This window comes from Anopheles coluzzii, chromosome 2, assembly GCF_943734685.1.
Source record: "Anopheles coluzzii chromosome 2, AcolN3, whole genome shotgun sequence".
Taxonomy (NCBI): Eukaryota; Metazoa; Arthropoda; class Insecta; order Diptera; family Culicidae; genus Anopheles; species Anopheles coluzzii.
In genome coordinates, this window is record NC_064670.1 from 79703677 (window position 1) to 79725691 (window position 22015).

Consider the following 22015-nt stretch of genomic DNA (forward strand, 5'->3'; position numbering starts at 1 on the left):
TAGCTCCGTTACAAACTAACGCAAGTAATCTTCAGCCGATTCCGGCTCAGTATTTCCACAAATAATCGCTATCACCATCACAGGGACACAGATCATTCCCTAAATTTTCATCAGAATGGGACAAAATTGTTTTGGTCCGCTTTTATGGAGGGGTAATCCGTCCATAAAAAATCTAGTTTAAAGGCAGATGCCTACTAGTGGAGTTACTTTTATAAAATAAAACCAACAATTACAGAACCGATTATTATTCCGTTTAAAAATGTTAAAGCTTCGTGTAACATGTCATGCAAAAATTTGCAAATGCTTCCTTACCTAAAATATTTTGAAGGCTTTTGCTGTACCGTGGTACCATAACTGCCCACCATCAATGGTGTTAGTTGTTTTTTCTGTACCACGCGGTGTTTTAAGAAAGGTTCTAGCATCCTTTGGTACGTTGTATGGTGTTCGCTGTCGCACCAAGGACAGCAATGAATTAATGGCTTGATGCGTCTGATTGGTCTCTAAAGCCCACATTCTTAAACCATCCACGAAAGACCCCTCTAGGGGTTTGGTTATCATCAGCATCAAGCTCCATTGCGTCACTATTTTCATCTAATTCATTTTCAGTAGATATTGTATCCATATCACTGCTCACAGCTTCATTTACTTCATCATATTCAAGCGATGAATCAAACATCGGCAGAGCCACGTTTGAAAAATCTACATTCATGTTTGCTGTAAGAAACATGAAATGTTATATATAATTTCCACTGTTGGTTGAAAAACGGACGTCACACGAGGCGTAAACTCAAAAAGTTTACGCGTAAACTGGGTTGCCAGGCGTAAACTTCACGTCAAAAAGATTTCAGGTCCGAGAGGGTGGTAAACTAACGAAAAACAAAAAGCAAACGGTATATATACATCTTTTGTGTATGTTAAAAATAATCAGTAAAATTAATTTTTAGGTGGTTTTAATATAATTTTAGCAATGGAAAACACAAAAAAAACAGCCCGGAACTACGCAAAACAGGTACTTATTTATAAAAGTAGCTAGATATCTGACTATACTGTATTTACATATTCGGTCCAACACCCACACGTTTATTATTTTTGTATAAGTGATATGTATACATTTATATATTTTTTAAGGATATCGAGTAGTTCCGTGCGTTGATAGAGGCAGTAAGGAAGCGTCCATCCTTATGGAACAAAAAGTTGGACAGTTACAAAAATCGCAACGTCCAACATGAGGGTGGTCAGCTATAAGTAGTGAGGTAGGGCTTCCAACTGCTGAAGCTAAAGCAGTGTGGGAAAACCTCCCCAACTCCTATAGGACCTACAGGAGTAAAGTTAAAAAATCAAAGTACAGTGGGGCAGATAAATTGATGTTAATTTAAGGATTAAAAGATATATTATTTATATTATTTATATTTTGTTTTTCTTTTAGGCGCATCGGAGGTGTACGTGCCAAGACGGTTTGCTTACGAATCCATGGCGTTTGTCGACGACACGATGGAGGATGCCATCACGATACCGTATGTATAATATATGTTTGGTTTAAGTATATTAATGTTTAATTTAGTATTAATTTTTATTGCCTAATGTTTAATGTTCAATATTTACTTTACCTAAATACTTTTAATCACCGTGGCAAGACCAAATCTGGCTGGTTCGACGATGACTGCAGACAAGTGACCGAACGTAAGAATACTGCATACCGAGCAATGCAGCAACGGCATAGAACGCGGGCATGCGCAGAGGAATAATCACGGTTCAGACGCGAAGAGAACCGAGTTCACCGCTCCAAGAAGCATGCTTTAGAAGAGCAAAACATGCGGGAACTCGAGCAAACCAGAGAGGCGTACGGACCGAAACCAAAGTTATACCAAGCGATAGCAGGTCACTGAAACAACGTTGTACCTAACCGTAGCAATAGACGATGCGCAATCTCAGATTGCGCATATATTTATCTGTCAAACGGCCTAATATGATTGTTAGAAAATGAAGCGGAAAATAATTAAGTGCCGAACACGTTAAAGGTTTTTAATTAAACTTTAGCTGTTGCCAAAAAATTAGTCTGTTTATTCCGCCGGTTCGTTTACGATAATGCCAGAATTTGTCTTTCGAGACCATTTTATCGTTTTTCACCTAGCTTTTTCTCCCTTTTTTCCTATCTCTTTTTCTCCTAAACAATTCCTAACGCTAATGTCGACAGGTCGTTAAAACCCTTCTATCATGCTGTTGTAAGGTTCCAACAATGATATATTTATCAAAAATTTTAAATCTCGGACACATAAATCTCGAAAATATATGCTCAATCTTAGCGCAATCTTGGAATAATACGTTTGTTTACATATAGCGGTAAGTATTGAAACGAATAAATATGAGATGATGCGTTGATTTTTTAAACAAAAATCTAATTACATTTTGATCTCAGCCATGGAGAACGAATCGCCGAACGTGCCGAATCGCCGGAACTATGAAAAATTGGTAATATATTATCATTATGTTTTTGATACCGGTTTTTTTGTAGTGAAAGCAATGCTTGGGAGTTTTTTGTAGCTTTATTTTACCTTAAATCATATATGTTCAGTGTTTGTGATTTGGTAAACGGTTTTACTAAATAAATTTAGAAATATGGGCAACGATTGAATTATTATTCAATTTCGATTACAGGGTTTTCCATTCCAATTAACAACTGTCCACAGTCTACTAGCAATCCTCGATTTGAAAAACACAATTGTCTACCACTTACAAACAAGTCAAGCCGTTTTTGGTACACTGTCCATTTCAATTTCACAATTGTCTTCGAAAACACACGTCAGATGCGGCACGGTTTGTTTTGGTTTTGGCTGTAAGTTTTGGGTTTTGGCAGTGTACTAAAAACGGCTTGACTTGTTTGTAAGTGGTAGACAATTGTGTTTTTCAAATCGAGGATTGCTAGTAGACAATTGTTGATTGGAATGGAAAACCCTGTTTTTTCCGGCTTGGAAAAAAACATCACATCTGCTGCTTCTCCAGCTACCGGCGATTTTTTTAAAACGACAGCTGCTTTGGAGTTTGATTAAAAAAATTGTAAAAATTGTTGATTGTAAAAAAATTAGATTGTAAAAATTGTACTAATTTTATGTACCTAGCTAGTCTTTATTTTTACAGGAATATACCATTGAACTGAAATGTTTTATTTGTACATTGCAGCTCTTTGAGAACTGACCTGGCTGTACCACGGGATGTTATGTTTCTTATTAGTCCGCATTCACTAATAATCGTTTGGAATTCTGGAATGTAGGTTATGCGGTTTTGGTCTTCTTCCAACAGGAAATCTTTCTTATATTTCGGAATACCAACTATTCCTGCTGGCCCTGCTTTCCTGCACCATTTTTGCTGCAACCTCTACCCCAACTGCTACAATGCAAGCTATTGCAGTTGCCGCTGCGATAAAAAAAAGTTTCTTATTTTTACAGTAACGTTTATGTGTATTTTAATATTTTATATTACAGCTCTTTCGAGTTAGAGGACCAATAATGGAAGAAAAGTGCTGCATCTTCCGGGCCATCAACATAATAACGGGGTCATGGGGATGGTGAATGATAAGTAATTGAGTCGAGATTAATAGTTTTTTATTATTGATTTGCTTCCAGAACGTTGAGCAAAGCCTTCGGCTAATTGCCGAGGTGGAACGACGGCCTGCTTTATGGCAAAAGCGGTCGGAGTTTTACAAAAACGGAATTCGGTGTAGGGATGCGTGGACCGAGATTGGTAGAATCTTGGAACTTACCGTCGAAGAGGCCAGTTATCAGTGGAGGAAGCTGCTAACCAGCTACCGGACGTATAAGTCCAAGCTGCGTAAAAGTCAGCAAAGCGGAGCAGGTACTCATCAAATTTAAAATAATATGAAACTGTTCAATGACAAAATTTTATCATTCGTGTATCAGCGGCTGAGGACGTTTTTCGGCCAAGATGGTTCGCCTTCGACGCGATGAAGTTCTTTGATGATACCATGAAGGACGGCACGCATCTCGATACGGTAAGTTGCTATGTTATTTATCTGTAAATTTTATATCTCACGGCGGTCCTGTGGCACAGCAACAACATGCCCGTCATGGGTTGAGGCCTCATATGGACCGTTCCCGAATAGCAAGAACTCCCATCTTCGTTGTACTGAATTAAGCATTGAAAGTCTGAGTGACTCACTTTTCATCTAAACTCTTGATTTCATCTAAACAATGGTGGGTGGCAATGCACCCAAACAATGCATGAGTAAAACAATATTAGCGACGATGTGCGTTGGCATATTCTTCATATAATGTGTAACTGAATATAATCTACTCACATTCTACGATTTTATAACTACTTATCAGCTTAATAAAACGCACAGCAGAGTTGTATTGCATTAATGATGAAGTTGATTATTATACTTCAGATCATGTGTAATGTGTAAACGTATATTCAACAAGTCGTTTGGCGTGCGACAGAGTATGCCCTGTAGTTCGCTCATTGTAGCTGGAGCTCTCTCTCTCGCCTTCTACAAAACGCCCATTGACGACCCTGTCAAAAGATGAAGGGCGAGTGTATGTATTGCGTGAAGCACTCTGTCGATGAAAATTACGGATATATTGTTGTCATAATAACCGTTTTAGCTTCTTCTGGCTCTAGCAGATTCGAGCTGTTAAAAATGCGGAAATGGTTGGCTAAAATCCCGAACACATTTTCAACGCTCATCCGAGCACGAGAGTGACGTTTGTTGAGAACTCTTTCAATTGTCCCTTCCGCATGCATGCCTCCAAATGGTCGAATGCAGTACCTGGTAAAAGCAAATGCTTTATCGCCTAAAAGAAAATAAGGTACTCGCATTGCATATGGAACTCGCAGTGTTTCAGGTTCCGGAACGTTCAAACTGTTGTTTTCCAGCCTCTGGTACAAGCGTGTGTTTTTAAACATATGTGGTAGGTTCGGCGCGCACTTTGCTTACCAGAACCGTGTGCGGTAAAAATCGATGCGCGGAATGCGGAGGAAGAGTGCAGAACGAGGCGGGGTATAGAGGCGAGAACGTACCGTAGTTGATTTAATTGCAAATGAATTGTATCATTCGTTCACTTCGTTAGGAAGAGATGGTCAAGTTGCACTTATGCAACGGACGGGTTAAACTACGGGACTTTAATTGCGCGATGGATCGGATTCCAGGCGGCGTTAAAACGCTGCGGGAGTATTAACCGATTATGGTGCAAACTTGCACTTCGTCCGTAGAAGGGGTATTACTGATCGGTCAACCGACTGAACAGCTGATAACCAAACGTGGTTACCAATAGGGCAGAGCCTTCGGCGGCTTCTGCTAATGGGGAGAAACACTAAACACGAGTGATCTATGTGTATGAAACTAGTGAACTGTCTCACTGTTTCGAATAAGCTTTAGTTATAACGAATTCTTAAACAGTGATGACACAAGGTGTTTTTACACTTATTTTATGTTTACGACTAATATTGACCTATTTTCATTATGTGGTTGCTAACCTTCCTGGTTTGAGGTTCGTTCATCAAAATATAAAGTCAATGTCCAGTTGTTTATTTATCACTTGGCGTTATTGTTGCGCAATCGTTTTGCATCCGTTCTGATTTGCGAGGCGCGTTTCATATTACCGTCGCGTTATGTTTTATTTATAAATTGTCGGTTCGCGCTTCCTGTCCTACGGTTTGTGTGTGCTAAGCATTTATTGCATGGTAGATTTTCTGTCTCACCTGATTCGATTGTTGGTTAATTTGGATGTGTTTTTAGTTGGATGGTTTTGGTTAACAACGATTATGTTGAGGTGGTTTTTTGAGTTGGTTCAACTCTTAATGTTATGTCGTCCGGTTTTTGGTTAGTAACGATTGTATAACTGCTAAGGTGGCTCTATAGGTTGGTTGAACTGCTAGCAGTAAATCTGCTAACAGGTTGGATGATAAGTCCCCGGTCTGACACATAGATGGCTCCGCTAGTATTAAATGCATATTATTTTTATATAGTACCAACCAATGATTCGTGTCAAAATTTGACGTCTGTATGTCAATTAGTTTGTGAGACAGAGCGTCTTTTGTCAAGCAATTTTTGTTATTTTGTTGTTCCACCAAGACGACGCACCGTGCCACAAGTCATTGAGAACGATGGCAAAAATTCATGAATTGGGCTTCGAATTGCTTCCCCACCCACCGTATTCTCCAGATCTGGCCCCCAGCGACTTTTTCTTGTTCTCAGACCTCCCTCTCAAAAAGACCTCTCAGGTCGCCGAAACTGAGGCCTATTTTGAGGCAAAACCGAAGGAGTACTACCAAAATGGAATCAACAAATTGGAAGGTCGTTATAATCGTTGTATCGCTTTTGAAGGGAACTATGTTGCATAATAAAAACGAATTATGACAAAAAAAATGTGTTTTTCTTTGTTAGACCGGGGACTTATCAGCCAACCTGTTACACATACCTCCGTTAGATATTCAACCTTTTTCTCCAATATTTGCGTGTAAAGAGTTGTTATCGGTATCTACTACAATGCTGAAGTAATACAATGCTGAAATAATTTTGATAGTTATAATACTCTGATCCTTTACTACTTGACTTTTCCACTTGTACGTGTTTGCCATCAATGGACCCAATTGCATGCGGAAAATTCCACCTTTGTTCAAACTTTTTTGATTTCTTATTCCACTCTTGTGCTGTGGACGGCATCAGAAATGATAATAACACATGCAAAGATAAATTAATTGTTTATGTCATATCCCGTCCGGCAAAATGAGTGTATTTTTTGAGTGATTTGAGTGACGCTGTCGAAATACAGTGTCTCTTCGACGAATGAGTTACACCCTCGCGCGAGCCCTCCCCCTCCCCACCCGTAACGCACGGTGCGCTCTGCAGTTCTCAATGTGTTTGTGTTCTTTCGAGCCATGCTACCAACACATGTAAAGATAGTTGTTTCTTTCGGTTTTCGTTTTCTTTCATGCACTTATTCTAAAACTAAACACAAACACTGTCATTTTTTATTACATTAAACACTTTATTGAAACATAAAGTACACACTAAAGTACACATTTGGAATCCAATGACGTCATACCGGGTCGAGCCAGGCTGCGGGAAACTTGTCGACAATCTGCGTTGACTCTGTTCAGCAAATTCTTACCTGTGGATCCACGCACTGCATGTGCGTCTGTGCACACTGTTTATTCACTGCACACTTCACCAAAACACACCGGCGCACGAGACTTATAACGAAATGCGCATCAATGCACAAACACTGCGCGCGGGACTTTGAACAAAACACGCACAACCATCTCCGGCAAAGCGTCGCGCTGCACTGGTGGTTTTGCACGCGTAGGAGGGGGGGACATACGGAGCGATGGTTCGATGCTGTAGTGTAAGCGAGACAACACGATGTGACGAGCAGCTCCAAGTTGAGCTCGCTGAAAGAAGACACACACACATTCACAGACGGCTCGTCAAAGCACGGTATTTGTATTGGTGTTAGTGAAGCGCGCGTGTAAAACAGAATGCGAACTCTCATCGCAGCGCGCTTCTCCGTGCTTCCTCAAGCTTCCTCATACCCCTCGGCCTGAATCACTCAAAATTTGGGGTCTCATTGTTTGCGTGGATGTTATAAAATTCATATGTATTGCTCGTCGTTGGATTGCAATGCAACCTTATTTCTTTTGTTAATCAGCCGTACCGGCGAACTCGTTCGACGAGAAACATTCGTCGCTCATGAGTGGACAGGGTTGTACCGCTAGGTTGGCCAGTACAAAATCTACACTGTTTTCTAATTTTTGATCTAGAGGGCTATGAAATGAGTGAAAATGAGCGTCGCAGCGAACGTTCCCAGGAACGAACGAGTTCGCCGGTACGGCTGAATAACTTTTTGATTATGCTATCTTTTTATTATTTTTCTCTCTTTTCGATAACGAAGACGACCTAGATCTACAAACCTCCACCGAAGCCCACTCAATCCCTACTTGTTCCTATTCCTCAATTCCACCGCAACCAACAATCCCAGCACCAACAACTCCAGCACCAACAACCGCAGCACCAACAACTCCAGCACCAACACCAGCACCAACCCCAGCACCAACAACAGCGGGAAACTATTTTACCAGGTTTGGCCAGTGGGTGGGGACATGGTTGAACCATTTACCACCCGAGCAACAAAACGATGCCACAGATCATTTGCAGCAGACGATGCTACAGTGGGATCTCCAAAAATAATAATAATAATGTTTATAAAAACATACCTTAACGTAGCTCCGCAAATGTTTATTTAAACAAGCATACACATCCTTCACAATTTTGGTAATCGACGATTTAGAAACCTAAAATTATGCCATACTCATGTGGTATTTTTTTAGATGGTCACGGGTTTTTCGATTTTGGGACGGTTGCCATGTAGTAACTTTGAACTCGCGTTGGCCAGGGTGGCCTTCAAACATCTTTTAAGGAAGGTCATCGTTTGCCGAATTAAGCAGAACTGAGGTGGATACTGTTTCGACGCGGACTTTCGACACTTAATCGTCCAGGCGATCATAGAAACTTTTAGGTGGTTTCCCTTACTGAAAACGTTGGAGTTTAGAGGCCTTATCTTGGGCAGGGGGACATAACTAAACTCTTTAAATGAGAAGTCGGAGTTGGTTTTATTTATACTCAAAAGAAGTTAAAGGCTTCGCACCTTTGGTTCCGGGTTATATGTTAGAAAGTTATTGTTTTCACTAAGCTAGTTACGTTTATCTTTTGTTGACAAAACCAATGGTTTTTGTCACTAAGTTCCTGTTTTGGGTTTAATGCTTACACTGCTCCTGCTTTGGGTTATAATGCATACACTGTTCCTGCTTATGTTGTACGTTTCGGTTGGTTCTGTTAAGTGTGTCACAATTATTTTTATATGAACGGTGTGGCCTGAGCTTTTCCGGGTTTGTATGGTATGATCTGATTTGCTGAGCGTGTTATAATGAATGTGTTGCAATGGTGTGATTTGGCTTTACAATGTGTCTATAGCTGATAGTGTATATTATAATAAGTTCTGTATATCAGATATGCTACATTCATTACAATACGAACATGTTATTTTAATTCGTATTCAGCATTCGGCTCTTGCACGGTTTTAGATTGCTGACTTCTCTTCACTTGCTTATGTCCGAAAAAGTTTAATCAGTCCTGCGGGGAGACGGTTTGAATGAGATTCGATTCACAGTGCTGCCATAGAAAAGACCGACCAAGATACCGTCTCCAATCCGACCGCCGAAACAAGAAAAAAAAAACATACATTCTTACACGAAATAAGTATTTCAAACTTGTAAATGTCTCCCCCGTTGCCAAATACCGCAATGCTATTAGAAGCCTTTCTTGATGTGATCGCTTCTCGCATTTTTGTATCTATACGGCTTATTTCTGGACCGACCAAGACATAAAGACGATCGAAATCTTCGTGTTCCATCCGTATAAAAATGTTTATGATGAATTTTGCCGTGTTGTTTGATGGACTTCAATTATTGATCTAAATTTTATATCATATGCTTTAAAGATAATCAACGCGAAAGCAAACATCACCAGTGATATATGGTATCATTTCATAAAATCTGTGGGAGCAGTTAAGTGCCGTTATTGTCGACAAGTACTGTCACACTTGAAGGAATCTACATCAAATTTGAAACGGCATATGGATCGTAAGCATCCGACAGTTCCGCTGCAGAGGAGTAACCAGCCATCGATATCAGATTCACAATTTGATGCTGGATCAGAAGGTACTTCGGCTCAAACAAATGTTCGCGGCAAAGAAGATTTTTTTTAAATCCATTAAACCAATGAGCTCAGATGCAAAGAAAGAACTTGCCATTCAATTGCTATTGATGATATGTACAGAATATCATCCTTTTTCGATTGTAGAGGATTAAAATTTCACGCAGTTTGTAAAAACATTAAATTCTAAGTATGAATCACCCAGTAGAAAAAGCATTTCAAACGGAGCATTGCCTGCGCTGTACAACGATACTCTGGAAGTCGTAAAGAGAAGTATAATAACAAGTTCATTAATTTTATGAAGATTAGATTGTTGGATTGACGTTAACAAAACTAGATTTTGCGCAGCAACAATACATTTTATAAACAGTTTGTACGATCTTTGTAGTCATTTGCATGAATGTTAGGAATTTTCAACAAGTCATACCGGTAAAAATATTGCCGCTTGGATTACTAATGTAACAGACACCTTCCAATATCTGAAAAAATCTGTTTTGGAGACTGATAATGCTGCTAATATGAAAACAACTGTAGTCATATTAAATATTCCTAATCTTTCAGGCGGTGCCCGCACGCTCAATTAAGTACTTAAGGACGAGATATAGTAACGCATTTCGAAAAAAGCTCCAAAGCTACCCAAAAACTATCTGAGAGACAATAGGATTTCAATTATCCCTAATTAAAGTTAAAAACCCGTTGTCCTATTCGTTGGAATTATGCATTTGAAATGTTTAAACGTTTCAACCAAGACAGAGTTCCATTAGCTTCATGTGGTTGCTGTGGTTGCTGCATTAAAAATCAATTCTAGGCTAGATGACGAAGATTGAATAATAATAGAACAGGCAATTTTTTATGTTTAATACCGTTACAACCGAAATTATGGCAGATCACTATTTAAATTTTTGTGGAATTTTTCTAAATAAAATCTCAAAATTTAGGTGTTTAGTAAGCTATAATTTGCAATGTTATACCTGCTCTCTATAATTGTGGGGTGCTATAATTATAACTGCTAACACTAGCGGCGAAAAAACTGCCTAGGCTCGCAAGCTCTTTAATGCGAGGGCTCTGGGGCGGTGAACTTGTATGACGTGCGAGCCCTTGCGCGTCCTCGCAAATCACTGGAAATTGCATGGCGGGGAAAGTGACAATTTTCTCTGCCATAATTTCGGTTGTAACGGTATTAAACATAAAAAAATTGCCTGTTCTATTATTATTCAATCTTCGTCATCTAGCCTAGAATTGATTTTTAATGCAGCAACCACAGCAACCACATGAAGCTAATGGAACTCTGTCTTGGTTGAAACGTTTAAACATTTCAAATGCATAATTCCAACGAATAGGACAACGGGTTTTTAACTTTAATTAGGGATAATTGAAATCCTATTGTCTCTCAGATAGTTTTTGGGTAGCTTTCGAGCTTTTTTCGAAATGCGTTACTATATCTCGTCCTTAAGTACTTAATTGAGCGTGCGGGCACCGCCTGAAAGATTAGGAATATTTAATATGACTACAGTTGTTTTCATATTAGCAGCATTATCAGTCTCCAAAACAGATTTTTTCAGATATTGGAAGGTGTCTGTTACATTAGTAATCCAAGCGGCAATATTTTTACCGGTATGACTTGTTGAAAATTCCTAACATTCATGCAAATGACTACAAAGATCGTACAAACTGTTTATAAAATGTATTGTTACTGAGCAAAATCTAGTTTTGTTAACGTCAATCCAACAATCTACTCTTAATAAAATTAATGAACTTGTTATTATACTTCTCTTTACGACTTCCAGAGTATCGTTGTACATCGCAGGCAATGCTCCGTTTGAAATGCTTTTTCTACTGGGTGATTCATACTTAGAATTTAATGTTTTTACAAACTGCGTGAAATTTTAATCCTCTACAATCGAAAAAGGATGATATTCTGTACATATCATCAATAGCAATTGAATGGCAAGTTCTTTCTTTGCATCTGAGCTCATTGGTTTAATGGATTTAAAAAAAATCTTCTTTGCCGCGAACATTTGTTTGAGCCGAAGTACCTTCTGATCCAGCATCAAATTGTGAATCTGATATCGATGGCTGGTTACTCCTCTGCAGCGGAACTGTCGGATGCTTACGATCCATATGCCGTTTCAAATTTGATGTAGATTCCTTCAAGTGTGACAGTACTTGTCGACAATAACGGCACTTAGCTGCTCCCACAGATTTTATGAAATGATACCATATATCACTGGTGATGTTTGCTTTCGCGTTGATTATCTTTAAAGCATATGATATAAAATTTAGATCAATAATTGAAGTCCATCAAACAACACGGCAAAATTCATCATAAACATTTTTATACGGATGGAACACGAAGATTTCGATCGTCTTTATGTCTTGGTCGGTCCAGAAATAAGCCGTATAGATTCAAAAATGCGAGAAGCGATCACATCAAGAAAGGCTTCTAATAGCATTGCGGTATTTGGCAACGGGGGAGACATTTACAAGTTTGAAATACTTATTTCGCGTAAGAATTTTTTTTTTTGTTTTTTTTTTCTTGTTTCGGCGGTCGGATTGGAGACGGTATCTTGGTCGGTCTTTTCTATGGCAGCACTGTGAATCGAATCTCATTCAAACCGTCTCCCCGCAGGACTGATTAAACTTTTTCGGACATAAGCAAGTGAAGAGAAGTCAGCAATCGAAAACCGTGCAAGAGCTGAATGCTGAATACGAATTAAAATAACATGTTCGTATTGTAATGAATGTAGCATATCTGATATACAGAACTTATTATAATAAACACTATCAGCTATAGACACATTGTAAAGCCAAATCACACCATTGCAACACATTCATTGTAACACGCTCAGCAAATCAGATCATGCCATAGCTACGCAACCAGAAGAATTCAGGCCACACCGTTCGATCTATAGTTTTGGTGCAGATTGGGTCAGAGAGCTCGCGAGTCATGTTAACGACTAATCCTAACAATAGACTGCATCTTGTCACAACGTGATCAAGGTGTTGCTCAAACGTGAGTTTCGCGTCAACGAAAACGCCCAAGTCCTTGACACTATGGGCTCTTTGCAAAGTTTACCCGTTTAGTGTGTAGTCGAAATGCACTGGAGAGCGCGAACGGTAACATACTTATCGACACAAATGGTTAAGGAGTTTTGCGTGTACCAGTTTTCGAAGTCTCCCAGTGAAGCCTGGAGTATCCGATGGTCGTCTGGTCCCTGGAATTGGCGACAGATTTTGGTATCGTTCGCGTAGAGCGGGTCCGGAAGGATCGTAGAAACATCATTTATGTAAAGGACAAATAGTAAAAGTCCTAGATTGAAGCCTTGCGGGGCGCCGGATGAAGCACGAAAGGATCTAGAGAGATAGGGCCCCATCGTAACGGAATAAGTACGGCCCATTTGGTATGATTACAGCTATGTAGCTAGAGGATCTGGAAGGCCAAGTCTGTCGAGTTTTGCTAGTAATATGGCGTGAGTTATCCGGTCACAGGCGGCTTTTAAATCGGTGTAAATGACATCTACTTGAAAGCGAGCATCAATGGATTAATGGCAGCTACTGAAGAATTGCATAAGGTTTGTGGTTGTTAATAAGTTGCGGACAAATCCGTGCTGATTCGGACTGAAGTAATTGCGGGCAGAAGCCGGTAACGGTTCATATACAAGCAGCTCAAGCACTTTCGCAGCGTCATACGCTTTATGTAATGCCGGGATGGTTAGAAGCCTCATTCTTGCAGCCTTTCTTATGGATTGTTGTTAACCATGAGACCTTTCAAGAGACAGAGAAGGTGCATGAACGTAGCGATTCCGCGAAGATTTTTATTAGTAACGGAGCAATCAACGCAACAGTGCTTTTTCAGGATCACTGCCGGGAAGTCATCAGGGCCAGCGGTGTAGGACATCTTTAGGCGATCTATGGCGCGGGTGACAGACGAGATATAAATGATCGGTAGCATGGGTTGAAGTGCATCAGCAAATGTGTTAGTAACTGCAGCATGAAGGGCCTCGGGGTGCATGTTGTCAGGAACAAAAGTGTCCTCAAAACGTGTAGCAAACAATTCGCACATATCTGGCAAGCTCGGTTCCCATTGTAGCAGATCAAACCTGGGAAACCGGAAGATTTGCGCTTATTGTTTGCGTAGCTCCAGAAGCGTTGAGGATGCACGCGCAGCTTTTTTTATATATATTACGTAGGTACAGTATCGGACATTAAGATAGGACCCTGGTTTTTTCAACGCACCGTGCACTTGTTTTACCACGTTACTTAGGTGTGTGTGTGTGTGTGTGTGTGTGTGTGTGTGTGTGTGTGTGTGTGTGTGTGTGTGTGTGTGTGTGTGTGTGTGTGTGTGTGTGTGCGTGCGTGTGTGTGTGTGTGCGTGCGTGTGTGTGTGTGTGTGTGTGTGTGTGTGTGTGTGTGTGTGTGTGTGTGTGTGTGTGTGTGTGTGTGTGTGTGTGTGTGTGTGTGTGTGTGTGTGTGTGTGTGTGTGTGTGTGTGTGTGTGTGTGTGTGTGTGTGTGTGTGTGTGTGTGTGTGTGTGTGTGTGTGATCGACATCGACAGCAGCGCTTGTTCCTCGGACGAAAACGCAGGTGTGCTGGTTGATAAATGTGCATGTGCAGCGATGCAAAATGGACACGCGCACAATAGCAATGAACTCGGCATTCCCTCACAGGTGTTTCTCCACGCCACTGAAAGGCCTGCGTGCATCTCTGCGTTGAACGTTGTGTGTGCATGGGAAACTTTGTGCGTGCATTGAGCTGGCGCGCAGTTGTTCTTTTCAATGGGCGTTTTGTTTCATGAGCACGGCAGTATTCTGTTCTCGATTTAAATGAGTAGACACTCACTCGCTTACCCATTGATAGTTTTTATCCATACGCTTTTTTCGCTGCTCTACAACGATTTAATTCATCGCGTATAGAAGCAGAACGCAGGCAGAGCTCCGGATCAGTCGTGTCAAAGTTTTTAACCAGTGCGTTCTTGACGGTCCAAGCTAGCAATGTTAGTAACAATGGGTCGAGGTAAACATTGTACCGATTATCAGCGCCATATCGTCAAGCGAATGGCGGCTGCTGGCATTAAGCGCAGAACGATCGAGTTCGTGATGGAACGATCGCGCACTTTTGTGGCAAACGCGCTTCGGACAACCGAAACGTGCTTGGACAACCGAAACGCGCAAGTCAACCGGACGTCCTCAGAAGACCACGGCGAAAGAAGACCGTAAAATTGTTAATATATCGAAAAAACACTGATCGCGAGGGCGGTGGTCCTGCTTATTACATCAAAAACCTAACCCAGAACACAAAAAACTACTAACAAATTTATCCGAAACGACATCCTTGTGAAACAAACACACACACCAATACACATTCACACATACATTAACACACAAACACAAACACAAACACACACACACACACACACACACACACACACACACACACACACACACACACACACACACACACACACACACACACACACACACACACACACACACACACACACACACACACACACACACACACACACACACACACACACACACGGTAGATTCTGTTATAACGTCGATAAAGCGCGTGGACGGCGTTGTAGTAAACCCCCAAAACGGGACACTTTCGATCACACGAGTTACGATATGCAGAACGATATGCAGATTCCGACTCCGAACGACTCCGAGGGACTCCGGACAGCTCCGAGCGACTTTGACCGACTCCGGACGATTCCGACTCCGAATGACTTCGATTCCAAACGACTCCGAATTACGCCGGACGATTCCGACTTCGAATGCGAGCATCCACATTAGGCACGTGTAAAATGAACGAGAATCGTACCGTTCGAACAGTTCGGTAAAGTGCACGAACGAACGAGGTTCTTAGCAAAAAAAAGCGAAACTGGGTCCGGGCGATTCCAACAAATTTCGGACCCACTTCCGAAGGGTAGGTTCAATCCGACAAGCCGGAACCGCCTGGAATCGTCTGGAATCGTCGAAATCGTGCGGAGTCGTTGGAACCGTCCGGAATCGTCCAGAATCGTCGAAATCGTCCGGAATCGCCCGGAATCGTTCTGAATCGCCCGGAGTCGCCCGCAATCGCCCGGAATCGACCGGAATCGTCCGGAATCGACCGGAATCGACCGAAATCGTCCGGAAACGCCCGGAATCGTCCGGAATCGTCGGAATTCCATTTCATTTCATGTCATTTATTCAGTGCATAACCTAATACAAATAGATACAAACAGTAACACAAGAAGCTAGATTGCATGTCGAACGATATTGAGGAACTCAGTGCGCGACATTCCTGGCTCAAATGTACGACAGCCAGCATTGACAGATGCGCGGCGGCCGGAACGTGAACAGTCGCAATCGACCGGAATCGACTGAAATCGCCCGGAATCGTCTGCTTTCGGCACACAATCGCAAAGCGGTAGCAGGGGCCCCGTATACAAGAACAGGACGGTTCATCCCAGCCAAGAGCGCACACAATAACATCGATTTAACCATTTCTCGAATGAAACCTCAACCCACTGAAGCACCGTTGACCAAACGACCTTCCTAGGCTTTTTAAAGCGACGCGAGCTTGGTGTCAATTTTTCCTGCTAATTTCTCCGGCTACGAGCCGGTGTATTGAAATTCTGTGTAGGGGCCTTTAAATTTTTGTCTGTGTATGATGTGTGCTTGTGGCTGTTGTAACGGGTTTTCTTTGAGGTTAAACGCAGCGTTCGGTTCTGTGTTCTGTGCATTGGATTTTAGCAGCAAGTGTCTTCGCGTTTTTTTGGTGAGCTCGTGCACCGACCATCCACTCCAAGATACCAAATGGACGGGATCCCTTATTGACGGGGCCCCTTATTGACGGGACCTCCTTACCGACGGGGGCCCTTACCGCCGGGGCCCCTTCATCGAAGAGTCCACATAATCGTTGGGGCCCCGTAAACCACCTTTGAGTTTTGGCTTCAGTATAGCTTTAACGGTAACGGTTTTTTATCTTGTCTTCACGCTAAAAAGCAGGCACGCTCCACGATCTCAGGCTTGAGATGTGAATACCATTTTTCGCGTGAAAACAGCTGTCTGTTTTCGGCACACATCTGCAAAACAAGTATAGGGGCCCCCAGACAAACACAGGCACGTTTCATCCAAGCCAAATTGAAAAGCGCACACATCGATATCGATGGAATCGTTTCTCGAATGAAACCTCTACCCACTGGAGCACCGTTGCTTGCTTGGTGTTAGTCAATTTTTCCTGCTACTTTTACCGGCTACGAGCCGGTGTATTGATATTGTGTTTCGGGGCCTTTAAATTTTTGTTTGGGTGTGTTGTATGCTTGTGTTCCCGCACGACAAAATCGAGCAGTTTTGTAGCTCGGATTTTCGATCGCTTTCTGCCAAAAGCGATCGAGAAAACGAGCAGAAATGTCAGGGAAAACGCTTGGATTCCGATCGAAGAAATATTTCAATCCTAAAATTTCAGCGCTGAAACATTCGAAATATTTCATTTATAAATTTGCAGCAATTTTGAATGCGAAATATTTCACAGCCATGGGCAGTGAAATATGTTTGCAGTTAGAGATTGAGAAGTTTTCGATCGCTTTGCGCAGCGGGTTGTGTAACGGGTTTTCGGTGGTAGTTAAGCGCAGCGTTCTGTGCATTCCATTTTAGCAGCAAGTTGCTCTGCGTGGTTTTGGGTTTGGATGTCTCGTGCACAGGCCACCCACACCAGCAAAAATTGACGATTTTTCGCTCTGTCCAATACTTTGCGCCAACGATGATGAGGTATTGATTTGAGCTGTGCGCGCGAGTCGCAGCGATCTTCGCTTGCGACTTTGATGCAAATATTGTCAGATTTCTTAGAACATTTAATGTGCTGCTTTGAGTAGTATGGGGCCCCAGTTTTCTGCAGTTAGGGGCCCTCGTGATACAGTGCTTGAAGCGATGGGAAAAATTAATTAATTAAAAATAAGTCTATTTGAAATAGATGGTAAAAGTATCATCCAGGGGGGGGGGGGTAGAATCGATACGAAGTCGAACATCCACAATGACGGGGCCCCCTAGATCGCCGGGGCCACTGGCAGCCGCCCAGTCCGCCCACCGTTTAACGCGCCACTGGACATGAAATGAAATTTAATTCCGACTATTCTGACGATTCCGGACGATTCCAGGCGATTCCGGGCGATTCCGGTCGATTCCGGGCGATTCCGGTCGATTCCGGTCGATTCCGGGCGATTCCGGGCGATTCCGGTCGATTCCGGTCGATTCCGGGCGATTCCGGTCGATTCCGGGCGATTCCGGTCGATTCCGGGCGATTCCGGTCGATTCCGGACGATTCCGGATGATTCCGGGCGATTCCGGACGATTCCGGACGATTCCGGGCGATTTCGGGCGATTCCGGACGATTCCGGTGGAACTAGCGATTCCGTTTCTCTGGAGTCGGAATCGGAATCATACTTGCCGGAATCGGAGCGGAACCGTGGGAGCGATCCGGCGAACTCATCTCTAGTTCGAACTGGTGTTCGATCTGTGTTCTGTTGGTGTGTAAATCGTACCTACACAACTGAATTCATCGAACGCGTTCGAACTGGTTATCGATCTGTGTTCTGTTGGTATGGATATTATACCTATACAATTCAATAGATCGAGCCCGTTCAAACGGATTAGTCATTGTTCGCGAATGAACTGAACTGAATTGATTGCGTTCATCATGTTGATCCATATTTAAGTAGTTTTTTTAAATAGAATCCTTAAGTGTGTATAAGGCATGGGGTACAATATATGCAGGAGACATTTTTGCTCGTATTAGTTTTTTACATGCTTTACATGTTTTACAGTTTTTGGTCGGTTTTGCGATGGATTGTGTTGACCAGACAGCCGAGTGTTTAATGTTTTTAAATTATTGGTTTCAACCGCAGAATGAGTACTTCTTTGGCTACAGTATGCGTCTATGGTGGGTAAATGAAAAAGATAACGAGCGTTCTTTATGAATAAAAACCTCATGAAACAAAGAACGAAAGAATCGTCGTTCGCGTTCGGTTCTTTTTGGTGAGCGAACTAGTTCGTTCGCGTTCGGTGAAAAGAATCGTTTTGCCCATGCCTAATCCACATGACGCCTACGGGCCTGCCCACGTCCGAATGCCGAGCCAATCCCAAGTAACAATTTAAATCTTATCACAGTTTTAACGTTGTCGTAACAGTTATTTCATTAAGCCTCCTTTTTACATTTGAATGTCTTGTATGACCCAATGAGACAATAATAAAACTCTCGTAAGACTGAAAGGGCCCATCTACAGAACTCTGTTAAGACTACTTGTTAAAACCATTTCTAGACCTTTGAGATATGCAGCGTAAATAAATTATCAAAATTACAGCTTATTGCTATGAATATGTGTTTGAGACGACAATGAAGTAATGATTATGAAGTCATACTAATGGTTGATAATTATTTCAGAATTATGATGTTGTATTCATAATTTTTCTGATTCTGAAATCGCTCGCGTATGAGCAGAAATCCATGCCAAGAAAATGTTTCCTTTTGAAATACATTCTTGTTCTTCTTCTTTTGGCTCAACAACCGTTGTCGGTCCCACAACAAGTGGGCTTGGCTTTCAGTGACTTATTACCCCCCCCCCCCCCCCCCCCCCCCTGGCATGATAGTCAGTCCTACGTACGGCGGCACGCTCCATTTGGGGCTTGAACCCATAACGGGCATATTGTTAAGTCGTACAAGTTGACGACTGTACCATGAGACCGATTGTACCATGAGCGGTTCACTGAATATTAGTAAAACAAATTACTGAAAACTGCATCAATTCATTCTGTCAAATTAACCTGTCAGTCAGAACATCAAAAAAAAAACAATGCGGGGCCTACTTGCTCATGATGTGAAAAAAGTTATTTTGGTAGGCGCTTACAGACACCCTTGTGAAATTACAGGTAAGATTTCGGCTTACGCGATTAATTTCAAACAATTGGCAGCCATGTTGGTGTAACACCTTTGCTAGAATCCACTGTGCTTGAGAAAATTTCGTGGTGTCTGTGAGCGCTTTCGCTTTCAGCTACACTTGTTGCGGCAAAATACAGTATAAAACCAGTACAACAACAAACACATGTGTGACTATGAAATGAGCGACTGGCGATCTCTGCGCATCAATAAAATACTCAATTTGAAATAAGTATTTAGTCGATTTACTAAATACGATCGCAATCAATTACTGAAAAATCATTAATATGGTATTGGCTTAACTGTGATTTCAGCAAAACGAGCTGGCCTTTTGGTGAGCACCGAGCATTACTGAATGATTCAGTAAACATTCGTTTTACTGAAAGGATTTCTGAACCTTCAGCTCAAAAAATTAACTAAATTTTACTGAAGTTCAGTGTAGTTTTCTGTGTATGCAACGTACCACGAATTATATCCTATAATCGGATATAAATATGATTACTGTTGAAGATAGAATGTACATGAAAAAAACTATCGGATTTCTATTCGACATTCTGCTTAAGGCACTGTCAGATTCCAGAAACCGCATATCTTGGAATTGGCGTTATATGCTGTAAAACGAAACACATTTCACATTCCACTCTCGTCTTTCAATCGCATTATAGGAACATACACACTGATTAAACGTTCATTTAGTAGGCACTGAATATCGATGGAAATCACTGAGGCGATATGGAAATATTCTCAATTTATTTTAAAGTTTACCGAGAAATTGACCAGGCAATTGTAGATAATTTACCTGCTATGATTGCCTAAATTATACGGCTTCACAAAAAAAGCGTCACTTCATCCTTCACACACAAAAACGTACCACGACAGCTGTCTTGAAAATAGCGACCTCTCGATTCAAAAGAATACAAATGGCAGATGTGGGTGATTCGTCAAGATGATCTAGTTGGCAACACGGACGATTGGAATAAACACATTTTCTAGGTGACCCCGCTGAACACACCGAACGAACTAAACAATTCTAAGGCAGCGCTCTAGCAGCAATCGAACAGATTGCTCGTGCCGTGTTCGATTAGAGCGCCGGGTAACCCGGCGCTCTAGCAGCAATCGAACACGACATCGAACATGAAAAATGTATGGGATTTGACATGTTCAATTTGTTGGTTATCAAATCGAACAAGTCACATCCCATATATTTTTCATGTTCGATGTCGTGTTTGATTGCTGCTAGAGCGCTGCCTAAGGCGACGCTCTAGCAGCAATCGAACACGACATCCGACACGAACAAACCCTTACCGTAGCAATAGACGATGCGCAATCTCAGATTGCGCATATATTTATCTGTCAAATGTGTCGGTTTGATATATTTATCGGTCAAAAAAAATTATATATCTCGGACATTAAATCTTGAAAATTTACCGTATTAATACACGATGCGCAATCTCAGATTGCGCATATATTCGTTTTATCAAAACATAAGTCATTTCGCGTAGCCAACCCTGAGCTTTAAACGTCATTTCCATACATTTTCAGATTGCGCCAAGATTGCGCATAAATTTTCAAGATTATATGTCCGAGGTATATAAATTTTTTTTGACAGATAAATATATCAAACCGACCCGTTTGACAGATAAATATATGCGCAATCTGAGATTGCGCATCGTCTATTGCTACGGTTATGCGCAATCTTGGCGCAATCTGAAAATGTATGGAAATGACGTTTATAGCTCAGGGTTGGCTACGCAAAATGACTTATGTTTTGATAAAACGAATATATGCGCGATCTCAGATTGCGCATATATTTATGTGTCAAACGTGTCGGTTTGATATATTTATCTGTCAAAACAAATTATAAGTCTTGGACATATAATCTTGAAAATTTATGCGCAATCTTGACGCAATCTGAAATTGTATGGAAATGACGTTTAAAGCTCAGGGTTGGCTACGCGAAATGACATATGTTTTGATTAAATGAATAAATGCGCAATCTGAAGCTAAGGCTAGATGATAGCTACTTGTATGCGGCTACAAATGACAGCTACTGATTTCCTTTGTTCTAGAATTGTCAGCTTGTTGTCGCTCGTAACCCGATGTATGCGGGTTACTAGCGGCTACACAGTGACATATCTGTTATCGCTCATGTTTATACCATACATTGAAGTGTTGGAAAGTGACATTGAAAAATAAAATTTATTTTTAAATTGCATAATTATTTCAAAAATTTAAATTTAATATGAAAAAAAGGTTATAAAATAATTTAAAATTATAAACAGTGTGTCTCAATAGTCTCAATCAATAATTATTGAAAAAATATCTTGTTTTTGTTGGGCACACATTTGGGGCTATGATTATCAGTTT

The 22015-nt window shown here is 41.3% G+C and overlaps 1 long non-coding RNA gene across 1 annotated transcript in view; it reads right to left on the minus strand.

Annotated features, from left to right (window-relative positions):
- Positions 1 to 20669, minus strand: part of LOC120950317 (uncharacterized) — a 52345-nt gene extending 31676 nt beyond the window's left edge. The window contains exon 1 of the long non-coding RNA XR_007452004.1: positions 20448 to 20669. This is a non-coding gene — a long non-coding RNA (uncharacterized LOC120950317). The remainder of the gene's footprint in view (positions 1 to 20447) is intronic.
- Between the last annotated feature and the right edge of the window lie 1346 nt (positions 20670 to 22015).